Below are 20,465 nucleotides of genomic sequence, written 5' to 3' on the forward strand. Positions count from 1 at the left end.
TTGCATGCATTACACATACATGACCAAAGGCCATCTCAAGCTGCTTTGCACCCACCTGGCCCAAAGACATCTGTTGCATGCATTGCATGTACATGACCCATGTCCATCTCTAACATGCATTGCACACACTTCACCCAAGGCTGTTGCATGGATTGCATGCACATGACCCACAGCCATCTCTAGCATGCATTGCACCTGCTTGACCTAAGGACATCTCTTGCATGCATTATTCCTACTTGACACACGGGCATCAGTTGCATGCATTACACATACATGAGCCCATGCCATTTTAGCATGCATTGCACCCATATGTCCCAAGGACATCTGTTTCATGCATTTCACATACATGACCCAAATACATGTGTTGCATGTTTTGCACCTATATGACCCTAGTACATCTGTTGCATGCATTGCATGTACATGATCCAAGGCCATCCCTAGCCTGAATTGCACCTATTTGACACAAGGATATCTGTTGCATGTATTGAACCTACAATATCCAAGTCCAAGGACATCTGATGCATGCCTCACACATACATGACCCATGGCCACATCTACTTGACGAAAGGATATTTGCTGCATTCATTGCATGCATATGACCCTAGTTCATCTTTAGCATGCAGTACACCTACTTCACCCATGGACATCTGTAGCATGCATTACACATACATGACCCAAGGCTATCTCTAGCATGCAGCACCTACTTGTCACAAAGACATATCTTGCATGCATTGCACCTACTTGACCCAAGGTCATCTGTTGGATTCGCTGAGCCTACATGACACAAGGACATCTGTTGCATGCTTTGCCGTGCATGACCCAAGGACATCTGTTGCATGCTTTGCCGTGCATGACCCACGGACATCTGTTGGATGCGCTGAGCCTACATGACCCAAGGACATCTGTTGCATGCTTTGCCGTGCATGACCCAAGTACATCTGCTGCCTGGGAGGAACTTACATGACCCAAGGCCATCTATCGTTCAAGAAGTTCTGGCCAATGCGATTTTTAGGATTGATCATAAAATACTTGCTCAAGCCGACTGTACGCCAAATGATCTCATGTGTGTCAGCTTGTCACTAACTGAATCACATATTTAAATATCTGCCAAGCAGTTGCATATAGGTATCATTGGTGATATAAATAAGATCAAATAGTTATCTTCTGAATGAGGTGCAGAGAGTGAGAGAGTTAGAGAGAGACAAAAAGAGAGACAGTGAGAGAGAAAGAGAGAGAGTGAGAAAGAGAGAAAGAGGGAGAGAGACGGAGAGAGACAGAGAGAGAGTGAGAGAGAGAAAGCGAGAGAGAGTGAGAGAGACAGTGAGATAGAGAGAGGGAGAGAGAGAGAGAGAGCAAGAGAGAGAGAGAGGGGGAGAGAGAGGGGGAGTGTGAGAGAGAGAGCGAGAGAGAGAGAGGGAGAGAGAGAGAGGAAGAGAGAGAAAGAAAGAGAGAGAGAGTGTGTGTGAGAAAGAGAGAGAGAAAGAGAGCGAGAGAGTGAGAGAGAGAGAGTAAGAGGGAGTGAGACGGAGAGAGAGACACAGAGAGAGGGAGAGAGAGAAAGAGAGAGTGAGAGAGACAGTGAGAGAGAGAGGGAGAGAGAGAGAGAGACAGAAAGAGAGAGAGAGAGAGAGAGAGATGGAGGGGGAGCGAGAGAGAGAGAGGGAGAGAGAGAGGGAGAGAGAGAGAGAGAGGAAGAGAGAGAGAGAAAGAGAGAGAGTGAGAGAGAGAGTGAGAGAGACAGTGAGAGAGAAAGAGAGAAAGAGAGAGAGTGAGAGAGAGAGAAAGAGGGAGAGAGACAGAGAGAGAGACAGAGAGAGAGAGAGAGAGGGAGAGAGAGAAAGCGAGAGAGAGTGAGAGAGACAGTGAGATAGAGAGAGGGAGAGAGAGGGCGAGCAAGAGAGAGAGAGTGGGAGAGAGAGAGAGAGAGGGGGAGCAAGAGAGAGAGAGAGGGAGAGAGAGAGGGAGAGAGAGAGAGGAAGAGAAAGAAAGAAAGAGAGAGAGAGTGTGTGTGAGAAAGAGAGAGAGAGAAAGAGAGCGAGAGAGTGAGAGAGAGAGAGAGAGAGAGAGAGAGAGAGAGAGAGAGAGAAAGAGGGAGTGAGACGGAGAGAGAGACTGAGAGAGAGAGAGAGAGGGAGAGAGAGAAAGAGAGAGTGAGAGAGACAGTGAGAGAGAGCGAGAGAGAGACAGAAAGAGAGAGAGAGAGAGTGGGAGAGAGAGGGAGGGGGAGTGAGAGAGAGAGGGAGAGGGAGAGAGAGAGTGTATGTGAGAAAGAGAGAGAGAGAAAGAGAGCGAGAGAGAGAGAGAGAGAGTGCCTGTGCCTGCTCAGGCATATGTGTTGGAGAGCATGTGTGTGGGTTTTTCCTAAACTATTCGGAATTATCTGATCAGGGCCCCAGAAAAAGGATGAAAGAGATGAGCCTTTTTATCTTGAAACAGGCATTGTTGTCCTACAAACAAATGAGGCATCTGCCATGAGGTGTATCTGCTGGCCATAAGGTCCTGCTGTCCTCGTTTTCAAGCGTATGGCCATTTAGCCACATGTCCAGAGTTGTGAGTGGCCTCTGAGGGGCAGGAAACACGTTTTATTAGAGAAGGAGTGCGATTTCTTTGCAATCCTAAACCTTGTCTTGAGTTCAGTGCATTCAAGTGGGAGCAGGTGGCAAGTGGGGACGGAGTGATGACCTGTCAAACAGCTCAGATTGACTTAACAGCTGCTCCTATTGAGGGAGTCTCACAGCAAAGAAACAGGGGCAAGCTGGACCCTGATCTGGACCAGGGATCCAGGTCTTCGCATGCTCTTGCAGGTTTCTCATGAATAATAACAGTAATGGGTCATGTGTATGTATAAATCATCCATGACATTGAATGTACTTAGTAACCGGTTTATGTACTGGTGGTTCACCTAATGTCATGAGAATGAGCCTTTGTGTTCTAACTGGTCTTTGGCGCCGCCAGATTAATCTTTGCTCAATTAAGTATTGTTTGCACGTTTTTATAACACTGTAAAAAGTAACCTCAACATTTCCAGAAGTTGTATCGCGCGCTTACAACCTAACTGTGATTTGCTTAACTTTACACGTCCTGTTTGTCTATCACCTTGTTTCTGCAATTAAGCACATGTGAGGGAATGACTCGGAACTTTGTGTACACAGTCTGTTTATTATCTCTGCTGACGACGTGTGAAGACTTCGGGAAAGAGGGTAAACATTTGGGAACAGCATGCTATCCTTGTGAAATTAATTAAATACGTAATTGCACATGCCCTGGAAATGTAATTTGGAAATCAGAGCACGGTCCCTTTAAGGCAAGGCGTCTGTTTCCTTGTTTCAGATAACAGCGGATTACATTGGCTCACAGAAACCCCGCCAATTGTTCCGCTTTGACCTTGTCCTAACCTTCACTAGCGAGTCCTAGAGCCACGAGACCACCTTGCATGTCCGTGTGGAAATCTACGAATCAATGCATAGCAATTACTTAACAAGAAACCAAACTCTCGGGCCTAAATTGAGGGTTATTAGAGCCCTCATAACTGATTGCATTCTCTCAGACCGCAAGCTCCTCCCCCACACACGACCACCTTTGCTATTTGATGCTCTCAATGGCCTCCATCTCTTGCCAGTCCCACAGCATGACTCACCAACATTCTTTTTGGTTTTGGCGCATTTCGGTGGCACTGGTAGCACCAAATTGTCCAAACCATTGCTACAGTAAGAAGGAGAGGGGAGTGGAGTTGAGACCAGAATATATGGTTGCTATGGCAACCGGCAATGTTTGGGGGAACGAAAAGGCCAGTATACTGGTCGTTACTTTTCTGTGTTCTGCAGCCATCTGAACCAATGAGCGGTAGCTTAAGGTTATGTGGTCCAATCACGAGTTAGATAGTAGGCCGAGCGTAATGGATGTCACCGAGCACCAGGATCACTGGTTTCCCTAGCCGCCTCCCACGGACTCACTGGGGACCTTTTTATTTATTGAAGCGCCTTGAAACACATTGTGTATAGGAGCTATATAAATAAACTATCATATCATATCATTGAAAAAATGTTCATCCTGCCCCAGTAATTAATCCCTTTAGGATACCCAAATTTGCAACAAGGGGCTAGCGCAAGTATCTGTATTAAAGCCATTGCTTTGCGTAAACCTAACGTGGCGTGGTGACATTCTGGTGCTGAGGCCTTTGTTTACCGCAACCATCAGAACAGACTCTTCAGTTTTCTGCGGGTAAGTATGAAATGAAGCTTTCACGGCCACAGCGCCCAGCGTGGGTAGTGTTCGCAGATGGCTTTGGTTCCTCTGGGCACACGTCTACTCATTTCTTTATTCGTGTCCACGCAAGAGCCTCTTCTCTCCTTGGCCCTGAGAACCGTCCCATTCTTGAAATCGCTCGGTGTTCGGTTGAGGGCTGAGGAGCGAATGGCAGCATTTTCCTCTTCTCCCTCCGGCCATGAGCAGGAATGTCATTTGGGGGTCGCCAGGGTTCGCAGCTGCGATCCTTGAGATCTCCCTTTTCTTTGTTTGCTTTTAATGGAAGCTCCTGGGCTGTGGACAGCACCATGTGCCTCTTTGTTTCTGGAGTGGCTGGCTTTCTTGTTCAGGCCTCTTAAAAAAAAAACAGGGGGATCCACAAGTGTAACACTTTGAGCAGTGACCCTAAATAAGAAAGAATAGGAATAACAAATCATTTTCCTTTCTGGAATTCTATACAATAATTGCTAGACTCAGTAAAGGTTTATTTCAGGCACACTTCGCGGGGTGAGTCACTGATTTAGTCTGTTCTTAAACACCACACATTCACAATGCAGACAACAACTTCAAAAATGCACTTAGAGTAGCATAACCATTTATTTCGGACTATGTATTTTTCTTAGCGCAAGTTGCAGTTATAGTATATTTTTTTCTGCCGTTGTCTCTGTTGAGATCATCACACGACATTCCATCTCGGTGTCCGCGGTCACTTGTGGCGAAAAGCTTGTGTAAAGTGTAGAAATGTTTGACCATAGCACATCAAGTGGCCCTTGATTTCATTAATGCTTTGTTGTAATGTGTCTATCTTTCACATCTCCCTGGCATGCTGTTCAGGGTGTTTGTTTGCATGTCTGAGGTAATGAGTGCCCAGAGTATGGGATGTCTTGTGAGTGCGCTGCTTTCCCTATTTTTCCAACCTCTGAAGCCTGAAAAACAGATACATGCAGGGTTGACATGTGGCCAAATTTTCACCAGACCTGCAGATGAACTGGCCTGCTGGCCTTCTGACTTTGAGAACGTTCAGACATGTAAGCCGGTAAGACAGCTATAGCTGGTAAGATAGCTCAATGGGTTGAGCGCTCGCTGCTGCAATGTGTGTGTGATCGGCAGGTTGCAGGTTCCAATCCCAGCAAGGCCAACTCAGCCTTTCAGCCTTCTGAGGTCGATAAACGAGTACCAACATAGGTTGGGTGATATTGTATGCATAGTTGTTCTATATAAATCGCTTAAGCATAAGTGCTTTGCAATAGCACATCATTATCAATCAGACTTAGACGCCTGCTTGCATTCACAGTAATTTGGTAATATGGGCCTATACACACGGATATTAACGATACATATGGTGATCCATTCTTGTATGAAATGTATATCACGTAAGTGATATCGTAACCATATTTTTCGTAGTGTACTTTGGAAAAATGCTATGTGATGCCACTTCCTGTTTTGTCAAGCGGTGAAAGGTCTTGTTTCATCACTTCCCATGATGTCACTGTGAGGTGGGGTCAAATGACATCACTTCCAGTGATGTCATCAGAAGTCAAGGGTCATTTGATATCACTTCCGCTACCCCTGGCATTTTGTTGAAATGACGTCCCTGGCCATGAGGTCATGTCCCACCCCTCCCATCCCGGGCTCTGCCTGCAACCCCGACCCGCACACTGCCGGCTCGGAGTCTTGCAGTTGTAAAGTCCTGAAAAGCCATGCTAAGCTGTTCAAAAGATTATTTTCTCGAAACTACTTTTCTGTGACTTGGGATGGCACACATCTGGACTTGCAAGGTTAAAGGTCCCACAACAAGGTAGAACGTGCAAATCTATGCTTCATTTTGTTGCACGAAAAGACAGAACAGAAAATAGGCAATAAAGAATTGCACGCACAGCGCCTAGAGCCCCAGCCTTTGAGGAGTCACCTTTTTACTAAGAACTTGAGCAGGTCCAAATGTTTCTTAGGGTGCAGGAAGGAATTGGGAGTGGTTTAAGGAGCAGGAAGGAATTGGGAGTGGTTTCAGGAGTCCACACGGCCAGCAGTTTCTCCAAAATGTAGTGTACGATGCATCTTCAGGGCACTCTTGCTTGTAGTTCTAGTGGAAGGAGATCATGCATGCGCTTCCGTGTATGTGTTACTGTGCACCTGTCCCCACCCTCTCTGTGCACCGGTGATGTGGACACATGCCCTATCTTCCATTCACTAGTGCACGTGGAAGGCCAGTCCCTTGTAAGGCCAGTCCGTTGCTGACTCTGTCTGCTTGTGCAAGTCCAATAGGCCTAGGGCCTAGCAGGCAGCTGTACACGTGTCCAAGCTGCATACGAGATGGCGGGCAGAGTACATTAGCAGTGGCATCATCGCCTTCAATGGACCAGATACTCCCTCTATGTCATCTGCGTCAAAGGGTAGATTTGCCTTTCTACCCGCCATCATAAACGCTCCGGCACTGAGCACTACCTCCGTCATCTTGAATTATATAGGACGGAAATAGCAGCTGTGTGCTGCAGTGCAAAGGTCGGGCGGCGGCTGAGACAGCACCCATAACTGCTTTTGGAATGGTAGATCTGTACAGTTTTGTGACCGAGAGGGGTGCATAGGGCCTAGAATCATTTTACGGAAGTAGCGATTTAGTCGTGGTCCCACGAGTGCTAGAGCAGAATGCAGGTTGAATGCATCAAACCTCCATTGGTGTATGGTGTTGAATAAAGGAAATATCACTCCTCATGGCCAGGGTGCGGCCCACCTCTGTCTCTGTGTTCCTCCCCCTCTCTGTTTCTCTCTATGTATATCTCTCTCTCTGTCTATCTCTGTCCCTGCCTCTGTTGTTGTCTCTCTCTATCTGGTGGCCCTGAATCATGCTGTAACCATCTTCATCTTGTATCCTGGCTTGCAACATTATGTGTTACTACTGACTTCTGCAATTGTATTTGCTCTCCTCTTGCTTCTCCACTCTTTTTGACTGCTTACTCTCTTTTCTCTCCTCCTTTCCCTTCTCCCTTTTCCTATCTTCTCCCCTTACTTTCTTCTATGCACTTACTCTATCAGAATTGTCCCTGAACCTAATATGATAGCAACCTCGTCTGTTTCCTCCACCCTCCCATTACTGTTTTTTTCCTCCCCACCACCCCTCCAGCTCTATCTGAAATGTCGTCAGGCCTAGTATGATATTCGCTTGTTTTGTTCCACCCCTCCCTTTCTGCACCCCTCTCCCTCACCTTTTGTTGTTCCCCGCCTCTACCAGAAATGTCGTCAGGCCTAGTGCGGTAGTCGCCTGTCTGTTTCCATTTCCTTCCCACTCTCCCCCTCTCTTCCTTATCTATGTCTTAGCTCTTTCACTATCTGAAATGTCGTCAGGCCGAGTACGATAGTTAATATCACATCCTTACTGTTCATGGCCTGTAAGAATGTGGTTGTATTTTCCCTTGTTCCCTCCCTTGCCTTGAAGCGCTTTGAAACACATTGTGTATAGGCGCTATATACATAAACGATCATATCATATCATATCTCTGTGCGCTGTGTTTGTGTGTGTGTGTCTCGCTCTCACTCTGGCTTTCTGTCTCTCTCTGTTTCTCTTTATGTGTCTCTGTCTCTCTGTCTCCCTATCTTTGTTTCTGTCTATCTCTGTCTCTCTCTATATCTCTGTCAATCTCTCTCTATCTCTCTGTTGATCTCTCTCTCTACCTCTGTCTATCTCTAGCTCTGCCTATCTCTCTGTCTTTCTCTGCCTCTATGTCTGCCTATCTCTCTCTCTGTGTCTATGTCTCTCTCTGTCTCTCTCTGTCTCTCTCTCTCTGTCTCCTAGCCTCTTGGACCCTGGCTCCTTTGCTCCCACCACAAAGACCCTCTCACACATCACCTAGCTCTCTTACACCTTACTTGCCCTCAGAGCTACTCACATATTCACCATGACACATGACTTACTTTTTTTTAGACAGACATTAAATTGACCATTTTCAAAGCCAATAGCAATAGACATAGTAAATCCTTCATACACCACTGTGAATGCAAGTCTTTTTATTACTAGTTGTATGTGTCATCAAATGCAAACTTGTTGACATATGTGTGTAAATTAATTACTGTATATGTTAGGCCAAAGTATTAACTATATTCAACAATTAATCATGCCCATGAGTGTCAAATGCAAAAAACAAACGCCAAAACTATTGCTTTGCCAATGCTTGTTTCTTCTCGTGCTTTAGGCTGCTCACTTGCCGCCTTGGAAATAAAAAAGGGACTTACTTTTCACTTCTCTATGGTCGTGGCCATCTTTGTTTCTTTGTTTTAGTGCAATTGAGCAGATGCAAGACGCACTGAGTCCCTTTCTATCAAAACATGCGAAACACAATTAGCACCTCGGAGGTGGCCTCCAGGCTACTAAGAGCGATAAACACTGCTATGCTGGGCAGACACCTATGCGGTAAGGCATACCAAACTCGAGCTGCAGGACTATTAGAGGCCCTGTCTGCCCCACATAAAAGGGTTTAGAAAATATATTATAAACTACGCACTAATGCCAGCCAAGCCTTCTTTTGGCACAATAGGCTCCAGCATCATTCATTTATGAAACAAGGAGATTTATATGTGTGTCTCTATATTAAAGGGTCATTTATACCTGTGCTTCTCTGCATCCTTCTGAACCTGAGAAAATATTTCACATGCTACCGCATAGCAGGGAATCTAGTAGTTAGAGGCAATACAGTTTGGATAGAGTGCTAAACAAATCATTTCAAATCAGACATGCATATGAAATGATTGGCTCCAAAGGTGAAGCTTGGTGCTTAATGCAGGGATCATATGCGTCTTCTATACGGGAATGTACTTATAGGAGCAGGGGGATTCTCCAGAGAATCCGCAATCTCTATTGCAGGTCAGTGAGCAAATGCCTTCATTTCATTTGTTCACACAAACTCATCCTACCCCGAAAACAATTCTCTGCCATTGCAGCCTGTGACCAAAAGTCAGGGAATGCATTTGCCTTCATGTGTTGCTTCCGGAAGAAACAGCTTCATAGTGGAAGTTGACTAACCATCACACAGTGATGAAGCTATTATCTTAACCACTGAGTAAAGGAATGAACTACGGATCTTAAATAATAGACCTTTGTACCGGGCTGTAATGACAAGGAATTATGGCGGCAAACGGACAGCCATCATGGCCAGCTATAATGAGAACCATCCAAATGATTGCAGCCATAAGCCAACATACCAAGAAAGTAGGATCATCAGTTATTAAAAGTAAGCCTAAGGAGATGTCCACTACCTTCTGACAGGTACCAAAATACTTAAATGACCAAGTCAGGTCCCAGAAGAAGCTGAAGCAATACTACTGTGCATGGTGCTTCTAAGTGGCTATTTTGCAGGGAGCACCAATCTTTGTGCTGGACTTCTTAGGTAGACGTAATTCTCGTAATGGTATATTTTGTACCAGAGCTAAAGTGCTACACAAGTGATGATACATAACGGGTAACAACTGCAATTTTCTGACAGGTTGACGGGAGGTTTGCAGTAAAGCAGAACTCTTGCGTGTTGTATGATGCGCACTGCGTCTGCGGCCATTCCTCCTTTGTCTGGAGCGGAACACCAATCACGATGCTCAACCCTTCCAAAAAGGAAGTCATCTAAAATTCTGCTCCTAAATTCCCACTCTTAATCCCCTTTTTCCATTTCCTCTCATCAAAACCTCCTCAACTGGTCCCCTAAAACTATCACCCTTAAGCTTCACCCGTTTACCACCTCCGCTCCCGCAGTAGCCCAGCTCAAGCTAACACACAGCACGCAATCAACCCTGCTTCACTTTTCACCCTCATCTCTAATCTCAGCCTCAGCAGGCTTGAAACTGTCAAGAATAGACTGCCTTATTCTTGAATTCTTGACAGTGAAAGTGAGATTATGTTGAGGGTTCAGTGTGAGAAGCTTCGGTTGGTGAAGATGCATTTTATTGATGATAAGACATGAGATGCAGAAGCATAAGCCCCTCGCCCACCTGTGAATAAATGTAAACCACTGTACATAAAAGGAATTTGTATTGTATACTTGTCCAAATGCGAAGGTGACCAATTAGGTTCTTCCAAAATGAGCCCAGAGATTGAAAGGAAGCGAACTCCAGAGATGTGGCCCAAGTATGGAAAACAACAATTCTCCTCTTTCTTGAATTTCAAAGGAGGAGTAGCTTACAAGAGATTATTTTAAGAAGATACCAGGAAGAGGGACAAAGGAGTCAGGATCCAGCCGATATGGCCAAACCAGGTTTTCTAACTTTAGCACAACGGCTTCAAAGCAGTCCTCCAATAAAATGCAGGGCAGGTAAGAGTCTAAGGAATGGTCAGGGTCTCCCACTGATAACACATTCTGCCAGGAACTGACCTACACCAGCCCTCATCACACACAGGCCGGCCCTAAGAATCATCGAACTCATGAGTCCATCCACAAGATCAGCATTGAGAATATTAGGGGCAGAAAACCAGGCCTCGTGGATAATATGTGATCACAGGATGAGGGCTTTTCCCTCAGTGTTTTACCGATGAAATCCCTAGAGGTGGATTCTAGAGGAGGAGCCAATACAATGCAGTCATGGTAATCAAATAGGGAAGCTTGCAGGCTACAGATGATCCTTGCACTGCCAGCAGTATCTCTTACTGTGAAAGAAAAGTCCTGACCATGAACTCCTTTCTGGTTCATGTGTTATGCTATGTTAATTAGACTTCTAAAGCGCTCTATCACCTGAGAGCAACATGGCGCTAATGGGGGGAGGGGAGAACAGAAGGAAAAAAGGGAGAAACAGGCAGAAGAAAACGGCTATAATAAGAAGGTTTTTAGGCAGTTCCTGAACAAAAGTTGATTTTCAGTGGCGTGGAGGGAGTGAAGGAGCTTGTTCCAAAGGGCCGCCACAGACAAAGAAAAAGCACGGGCGCCAATCCTGGACCGATGAAACCTAGAGAAATTCATCACAAAGTCCGGGGTAGAGCGCAAGGCTATGGTTGGTATATATATATTTTCTGCAGGAACTCAGCACCAAGGTCGTAAAAAGCCTGGTGCACAATTCAGAGGGACTTAAATTGAATTTGTCGATTAACAGCCAGCCTGTGAAGGTCACGTAGAATGGGAAAGATATGCTCACTGGGCGAGACACCGGTGATCACTCAAGCAGCTGTATTCGGGAGTATCTGAAGACGATTAAGTATATAGAGGAGGTGAGACAGAAAAAGTGAGTTACAGTAGTCAAGGGAGCCAAAGTCAGAGGCTGCCACAATGGAAGCATGCATGCAAGCGGGCAGGAAAGGAAGAATCTTTCGAAGGACTTTGAGCTTGCAGTAGCCACCTTGGCAGACTGAGCTAATCTGCATGTCCATAGAAAGGGTGGCTGTGAGTTTAAAACCAATATCCTTGACATCAGCAACAGGCTTGGGCAACAGGCCAAGGTAGGGAGGCCAGAACTCCGGAACTCGGAGGTCCAGACCGAGGTGCTTCAGTAGGCACCCACGATTAAGACCTTGGTCTTGTCACCATTCAGTTTAAGCCAGTTGCGATTCATCCAATCCCCGACTGCAATCAGGCAATTCCTTAGATTAGCTGAAGACTCAGATTGAGGGGCAGCACTATCTGGGTGTCATCCGCATAGATGTAGCAGCCGAAGCCAAAGGATTAGATGAGCTTAGCCAATGGCTGCATATAAATATTGACAGAGCAGAGCCTTGCGGGACTCCACAAGTGACAGGGGCAGAAGAAGACTGGAAAGGGAAGCAGGGACAGAGTCTGAGAGCGGTCAGCACGCAAAGAGTGGAACCATGCCAACACCGGATCCAAGATACCAGCAGCTGCCAACCTTTCTGCAATTGTATTCGCTCTCCACTCTTGCTTCTCCACTCTTTTTTTGACTGCTTACTCTCTTTTCTCTCCTCTTTTCCCTTCTCCCTTTTCCTATCTCCACCCCTTACTTTCTTCTATGCACTTACTCTATCAGAATTAGCCCTGGACCTACTATGATAGCAACCTTGTCTGTTTCCTCCACCCTCCCATTACTGTTTTTTTCCTCTTTTCCTCCCCACCACCCCTCCAGCACTATCTGAAATGTCGTCAGGCCTAGTATGATAGTCGCTTGTTTTGTTCCTCCCCTCCCTTTCTGCACCACTCTCCCTCACCTTTTGTTTTGTCGTCAGGCCTAGTACGGTAGTCGCCTGTCTGTTTCCATTTCCTTCCCACTCTCCCCCTCCCTTCCTTATCTATGTCTTAGCTCTTGCACTATCTGAAATGTCGTCAGGCCGAGTATGATAGTTAATTTCACATCCTTACTGTTCATGGCCTGTAAGAATGTGGTTGTATTTTCCCTTGTTCCCTCCCTTGCCTTGAAGCGCTTTGAAACACATTGTGTATAGGCTCTATATACATAAACGATCATATCATATCAAGATGGCATGCTCAATGGTGTCGAATGCCGCAGATAGATCGAGTAGAAGCAGTGCACCAACACCCCCCTGGTCAGATGGCATTGCCAGGTCATCCAAGACTGATAGCAGAACAGTCTCTGTATCCTGACCAGGTTATGCCATGGCAATTTGTATTTATACAACACATATTTGCAACTGATGTTGTTTTGTAGCATTATTAGCCTTCTCATTCGATTTTAGATCTGTGTTTGGTTGCACAAATAGAAGTTGTGTGGTTGAAATATGTCCTATGTGGGTCATTTTGGCAATTGAGTATGAGGGGACAGAGATGGGCTGTGGTTGTTGTGCTGTGTTATTGCTACTGTGTATGGAGCATTCAGCTGGAAGACGTATGCGTTATTGCTACTGTGTATGGAGCATTCAGCTGGAAGACTGAGCATTCAGCTGGAAGACTTATGCGTTATTGCTACTGTGTATGGAGCATTCAGCTGGAAGACGTATGCGTTATTGCTACTGTGTATGGAGCATTCAGCTGGAAGACTTATGCGTTATTGCTACTGTGAATGGAGCATTCAGCTGGAAGACTTATGCGTTATTGCTACTGTGTATGGAGCGTTCAGCTGGAAGACCTATGCGTTATTGCTACTGTGTATGGAGCATTCAGCTGGAAGACTTATGCCTTTATGCATAATGTAAGGAAGATGTGTTCCCTTTGTGATATTAGCAGGCTTTTGCATAATGGTGGAGATGTGCTTTAACTGGCTCGTGTTGAGTGTGTTGCTTTTGCCTATGCTTGTGGGAAACAGAGGATGGCTTCTAGCTGGGTCCTATCTTGGGTGTGAGAGCTGTTCATGATGACCTGTAGGTGTGTCTCCATAGTTGTTGTGGCTGGTGTGGCATTGCCTTTATAGGATGGGGTGAAGACCAGGGAGACAGCTTACATTAGACCTGAGATTCTCAGGAGCATTGATTAACAACTGCATCCAGAGAAGTCAAAGTTGCCAACCATGCCAATCACAAAATGGCATCCCTGTGGAGTGCTATGGGCACTTCGCTTATTTTCTATTGTGTTTTTGTGTCCTGCCGCTACAAGTATGCATCAACATTTCAGGTAATACAGTTGGGTCAGTTTGCATACAATTATTTGCCTGGGACCGGCATTACAACTGCATCCAGTCAGGTCACCCCGAGGTATGGGAGCCTAACGGTGAAAATTGGGAAGCCCTTCAGGTCTCCTTGAACCCCCGTCGGCGCTTCAGTATCAAACATAGGTCTGTCACCAGGCTGAGGGGAAAGACTGATAGAACAAGAGTGCTCTAATGAGCGCCTGAGAAGAAGCGCAGTGGCGAGGTATATTAGCTGACTGTGCAATTAGCATCCAACAACTCCCTGAGGGCCACTGATGTGACTCAGAGGCAGCTAATAGCTCCTGGGAAGACAAGGTTCACTGAAAGTGCAGAAAAATTAAAGAGCAAGTGCTAAATGCGATATTTTGGGGATCAAAGAATCTGTATGTTCAAAATGTCAGGCTGACGTGGAGCAGTGCGTTAATTATCATCTGTTTAGCGATGCATTATTGAATGATAATAGCCTGCGTCGGAACCTTCGCTTTGTTAATTAAGGCAAGAGTAAATAGTTATAGCCCTGAGTGCTGCCTAGATCCTTGATTCAGTTGTGCTGTTTTCATGAGTAGTAAGTAGCAGAACAGTGTCACCCATGTCTTTCTACCACCACAAGCCTATATAGCCAAGGGTCCCGATGACTGGCTGCGTAAGGGCGCGCGCAGATGGGCCTAAGCTCATCCCTTAAACCCAAAATCACAGATAAATGTGCAGGATATATTTGGCAGATCGGGCGGGTGTCCTCTTTCCACCTGTGCATCTCCAGGTGCCAGTGCTCCAGACAAGATTTTGATGTGGGAGCATTTTACTCCCTATTTTTAAAAGTGGGAGTAAAATTATTTTTGGGGGAGCGAAAAATTACGTCCAATACCCAATGGGAGTATTTTTAGAAGCGAGTAAAACAATGTTTTACCTGGAAAATGGATTGTTGCGTAATAATAAAAATAATGTGTACCTAATTTTTCATGCACGTTAAATGAGGCATGATTACCTCTGCATATCAGGAAATAATAATAGTGGTCTCTTCCTGTGGAACTACATTCCCTACTAGTCCAAACATATCTATGGAGCTGTGTGGGTGAAAACAGCGGCACAAGTTCCTATGTTCCTATTTCTTATTGTTAGCTGGGAGTATTTCTACTCCCTATTTTTTATACTTGAGAAGTATTTGCCTATTTTTCGGGAGTAAAAGAGGCCTATACACCCCTGCCTGGTACCATAGATATTAATTTAAATTAAAGATAGCGCTTGTAGCAGCAGCACTATACCACAGGGCATTTACAGGCAATGGGACCTTCACATTTCTGGATGTCTTACAGTGGTGGTTTAGTAAGGGAGAATACCATGAGCCAGTTGATGGAACAGAGAGATGCGACATGAAATGGGGCCAATACATAATACAGCGATCACCCTCACATTTCGAGCTGTATGGCTCTGGTAGTGACCCGTCAGCTGGACCTAAGGAAGGCCCAAGCTAAGCAAAGGCATCATTAAGGGCTCAAACGCTCCTGTACACCACGGAACACTAAGGAGTTCGATTGCTATTATCACCCTCGAGCACCCTCTGGTGTATGAATAGTTATAAAGGTTTTTTTTGGGGACAAGAGATGGGCTCTGTGTGTGTTGCGTGGACCCAATGTACCATCACAAAAGGATAAACCATGGTCTACACTACCATAGGAAATAGAAAAGGGACTATATCCACTTTCTATGTCTTTTGTTGCAGTGGAGCAGATGGCAAGAACGCGGGGCAGCTGGAAGAAAGAATCCCTGAGGCCAAAAGGTAAGTCGGGTGCGTAAGTGTGGGGGGTTTGGGATGTAATGGGGGCTGCGTGAGGGAGTTGGAGGGAGGAGGCAATGGGGTGCCGGGTCCAGAGAAAAAGAAAATAGTGTAACCTGAGGAAGAGACGCGTGTGGCTGGGAGGGTGCGATTGGTCAATGGCAGATTCTAGCAACGTTCCCAGCCTTCTCATTGGCTGGGCACCAGTCTCCGGGTGCAAATGATGTTTAGTTTACAGCTTTGTTTAAATAGAGACAGGGTTGGGGAGCAAAGTGGATGGCATTTGCACTGCTGACACAAACCCTTATTCACGGAACTGTGCAAAGTGTATTTTTGCAGTGCAATGTCTGTGTAAAGTCAGTACACATTCATTTTACAGTACAAAATGACTTTGCACGGACGTTGCACTGCAAAAATACACTTTGCACAGTTCCATGAATAAGGGTTTGTGTCGGCAGTGCAAACTCAGTTTTAGCCGTGCAAAGTCACTTTGAACCGTGCAAAAAATTCCATGAATGAGGCTTGAAGTGTGCTGAAAAAAAAAATCTTGCCCAGAAATTGCATTGTTGTTTCCATGTTTACTTTTGAAGATTGAACGTTCAGAATGCAGTCAATACCAGTAGATAATAACTGCTCTCTGAACATTCTGATTGGCTGAAGGGAGGTCAATAACGATCTGCATGTGCTAATATATATTATTTACAGCTTTGTATTCGTGAGAAGAAGTTGGGAATCAAAGGAGAGATGATAATTGAGTAATGTATTTGTGCATTGGGTGAGCACTCTCGCGGGTTAGATTGAGGAACTATTAGACAGAACGCAAGAATAGTCCCGTGCATTTAGTTCTGGCACATTATAATTTATCATAGCTCCTAACAGGTCAGAGCGACCCTCGTTATGCAGATGAAATAACTCCACACCGAGTTGGATAGTGTCTCCATTTGTCCAATTTCACACCCCAGTAAACGCGTGGACATGTCACTGTTGGTCACATGATGTGTGCTTGTAATTGAATGTATGTGGAGTAAATTGAATATACTGAAATAATATGTGGGCTGCAGTATATTGTGCACAATAGTGCTTGCTATTTCCTGCACAGTGTCCTAAAGGTACGTGCACTCAGGGCCATCTTTAGCACTTTTGGGGCCCTGGGCACGGCCATCTTTGGGGCCCTCCTTCACCAAACCAAAGCAAATAAGGGATCAAGAATGCTGGTCGCGCGGCTGTCCCCCACCCGTCGCTCTCAAAACCTATTGGTTGATATGCTTTCTCGCAGCATAATAAGCATGTTTACTCCCTTTAAGTCCCCTTACCCTCTTCATTCTTGCTCTCATCAGAATGATAAAGAAGTAGCATTTGGAGACCAACAGTATCAGTCTACGAAGAGGCTACTGCTCTAGTACATACAGGATACGTTTTATCAATAGCATCCAGGAAAGTATGCAGCCTGGAGTATTAATACAGGACTGTATGTAAAAGGAACATGTAACTCATAATGGACAGAGAACTCACATTAGCTGCCTCACAGAATGCAAAAGTGCTCAAGCATGGATAGAGGAGAGCAATTGAAAGGAAGGAGAACGCTACACATACCGTAGCATGGATAGTGGAGGCAGATTAGAAGCTACCCGGAAGGTGTCTTTATCCAGACAGACTGAGATCAGAAGTGGGATATGGTTTTCAAATAGTGTTGAACTTAGATATATAACATGACAATGTATGCTATGTACCCCGATAGTATACGATGCTACATTCAATAACAGGTATGGAAAACCATATTGTGGTGTGCCTTTGGTGAGAAATTTAAATATGCTCACTTTTAAAGTGGAAGCAACCCTATAGGCAGGGAAACCATGAATAACGCTTTTATGAAGATCATACCATGAGAAGGAAATCACTCTGAAGGGCTGACAATTCTTAAAGGTTTGTGGACTGGCAATATTGAGAGCTTAGGCAATACAAGATTTAATGAGATGCCCAGGATCACACATTGGGTAAGGGGTGAAGGGATGAAGCTGGGAATTGTGCCAACTCTGCAATTTCTGCATTTTAAAACTTTCTTTTCCAGTTCTTACCATGAACTAAAGCAATCTCATTTTATAAAAATGGACTTGGAAAGTACACAAATCACATTACCAAACATGACCATTTTATTATAGAAAGGTGTTATGCAGAATGGGAATGATTCTAGCTTCATTCTCTCCATCATCAAGGGAAGTATATAAGTACCAGCATACCAAATGATGTGATTTAACAAATTTAATCTGGGTTTATTTTTTGTATTTTAAAGCTTTAAATACTTCCAAAACAATGGCTTGTGACATTTTGATTTATAAACATACATAAAAACCTTTGACTTTTACGAAAAAGCAAACCTTTTTTGTGTCATACGAGCAGACCTTGAAATATGCTTGCCCGAGGATTGCAATATCTGGTCCGCTCTCTTCTGTCTACCACCACTTCCACTCAAATGGCCTACATAAGAAGAAAAATCAAGTAGTGGGCTAAACGATGCCACTACCTCACAGAAGACAGCACAGTAATGTAAGATATAATAGATGATTTGACCAGGATCACTGTATCATCTGCTGGCAAATCCAGGATACAAGCATGAACACTTTCGTTCCATAGTCTTGAATTTGCTGAATACTTATTCACCTCTTGGACTAACAGTTTATGCCATGGTTGGAGGCGATTGCCTAGGTTTTTACAACACCCCATCTGAACAAACCAATTTCTAGACCTTCACCATATGGATGATATGTTCGTTTTTAAAGCAACCCCTATCTGGTGCAGGAACATTGCTGATACTAGCAGATGTTGTTCTGCAAAACCAAGTACATATGCAGGCAGGTTTATAAACTTGAGACATAGGAAAGTCTCAGTCGGCCTTGCTGGAAATGATATTCTAATTTAGCATATGCACACATATCTCTGCAATGGGTGCTTCACACACTGAGCTAACTTCTAAACCATTGTGGCACTCAATATATCAATATGTATTTCACTGTTGCCTATTGGACATGATCAACACAATTCCCACAGGAAGGAAAGAATGCTACACAGTTGTGCCGTAAGGAACACACAAACTATGTATACCAACTACAGTGAGACAGAAAGCAATACATGATGAATTGATCAAGGCAGAATGTTCTTGTCAAAACAGAAAGGCAATGGGTTTAGAGCCTCAGCAGCACCCCATAAAATATCCTGTCGTGTGCTATTTAAGGCTGGTGAACAATGGAATCTTACTTCTTTAGATCAGGCAGCCTTCTGGGGCCCCCTCCAAGGTGGGGGCCCTGGGCAAGTGCCTATTTTGCCCTCCCATAAAAACGTCTCTGGGTGCACTTACAAACACACGCCTTGATCACGGTTGTGCGCTGCATGCAGGTGCACACTCAGGGCGAGCCAGGCAGCTGCAGCAAGCTCACAACAATCTGCCATTGGCACCCATAAACTGCGGCACTGTATGGGTCTATGGGACGGCAAAGCACATTTACACATAAACGTCTGCAGGCGCGATGATCCACTGAACTAGGGCTGCTTGTCGATCCACTGAACTAGGGCTGCTTGTCGGCTTCCCATTGGAACATGTTCATATGGGGAAAACAGCCGTCCCCAGGCTTGGGCTGATTTATTGGGCAATTGGGCAATGCTCAAAGTGTAGGGCAAATATGCTAGTGTGGGCAGGTTTTTTGTGAAAACTGGACTTGTTTTATTTTAGCAAACTGTGCCAGTGTGATGTTACTTCACTGCGGAGCTAGTAGTTTTGACCATGCTATTCAAAAAAGAAACTTAATAATGCACAGTTGCAGGACATTTTACTACACCACAAAAGGCATACATTTCGATTTGCAACCACGTTTCATTGATACCCAAGCCAATTTTATGTCCCAGTCTGGCGGTGAGAGCCAGGCTCAGACTGGCCTATACGGCAATCGGGAAATGCTCGAACCAAAAATGTAAAATGCTAGTCTCAGTTTTTTGGGTCAAAGTGGCCCACTTTTTTGCCCAATGTGGGCCATTTTGATTGGTCATTTCACAATGCGGCTAGTACTTTTGACCATTGTTTCTGAATTAAAATTATTTAAATCGCACAATGTGCATTACATTGTATGAGAAAACTCACCCTCGAGTACTATTCGGACAGTCTGTCACATAAGGAATGAATTGCCGTTTGCAACGGTGGGCCACTTTTTCATTGGTGTCCGAGACCATTTTATGCCCCAGTCTGGCCCTGCTGAGAGCCCCTCCTTATGGAGAAGTCTCCAGCAGTTCACTGATTAATGGAATGCAATCGGATCCAGACAAGGAACGGAAGCACATAGAAAATTCAAGGAGAGGGTTAAAATAAAGTAGAGATATGGACAACCATTTAAATTAAACATTTCCAAAATGTAAGGGGAGAGAAGAAGGGATTCAGAAAGGCCTCCAATCATCCCAACATAGATACCTTGGGCCTCATTATACGTTTGCCGGTCCGGAAACAAGGGTGCCGGAAAGCTCACCGGCACACTTGATTCCACACCGGCAAACTCTGAGTCTGCCTGCCGTGGCCGCTGTGCCCGACAGCTCTGACCCTGCCAGGCGCAGTGGTCACGGTAGGCAGACTGGTGATGGAAGCGGCAGTACTGATGCTAACGGTGCCTCCCATAGAGTCCGTTTGGACTCAATGGGAATGGGGACTTACATTTTTATCGGCGCCTGACTTCCCGGCCACCAGACTCGTAATCTTGTGTACCGTAATATGTTCAGAAAAACAAGTGTTCAAAAAATAGCACATCATAGTAGTTCCTATCCTCAGGTGACCTCATAGACCAAAGACGAGAACTCAGTATAGGCATATCCTCAGTAATGGAGAAAGGCACATTAGCTATCATACATTAATCTTCTATAACCTATCTTTTATACGCAATAATTTCAGGGCTGCGCAATCAAACAGACTAGACAC

The sequence above is a fragment of the Ambystoma mexicanum genome, chromosome 13 (assembly GCF_040938575.1).
Source record: "Ambystoma mexicanum isolate Mex_15411 chromosome 13, UKY_AmexF1_1, whole genome shotgun sequence".
Taxonomy (NCBI): Eukaryota; Metazoa; Chordata; class Amphibia; order Caudata; family Ambystomatidae; genus Ambystoma; species Ambystoma mexicanum.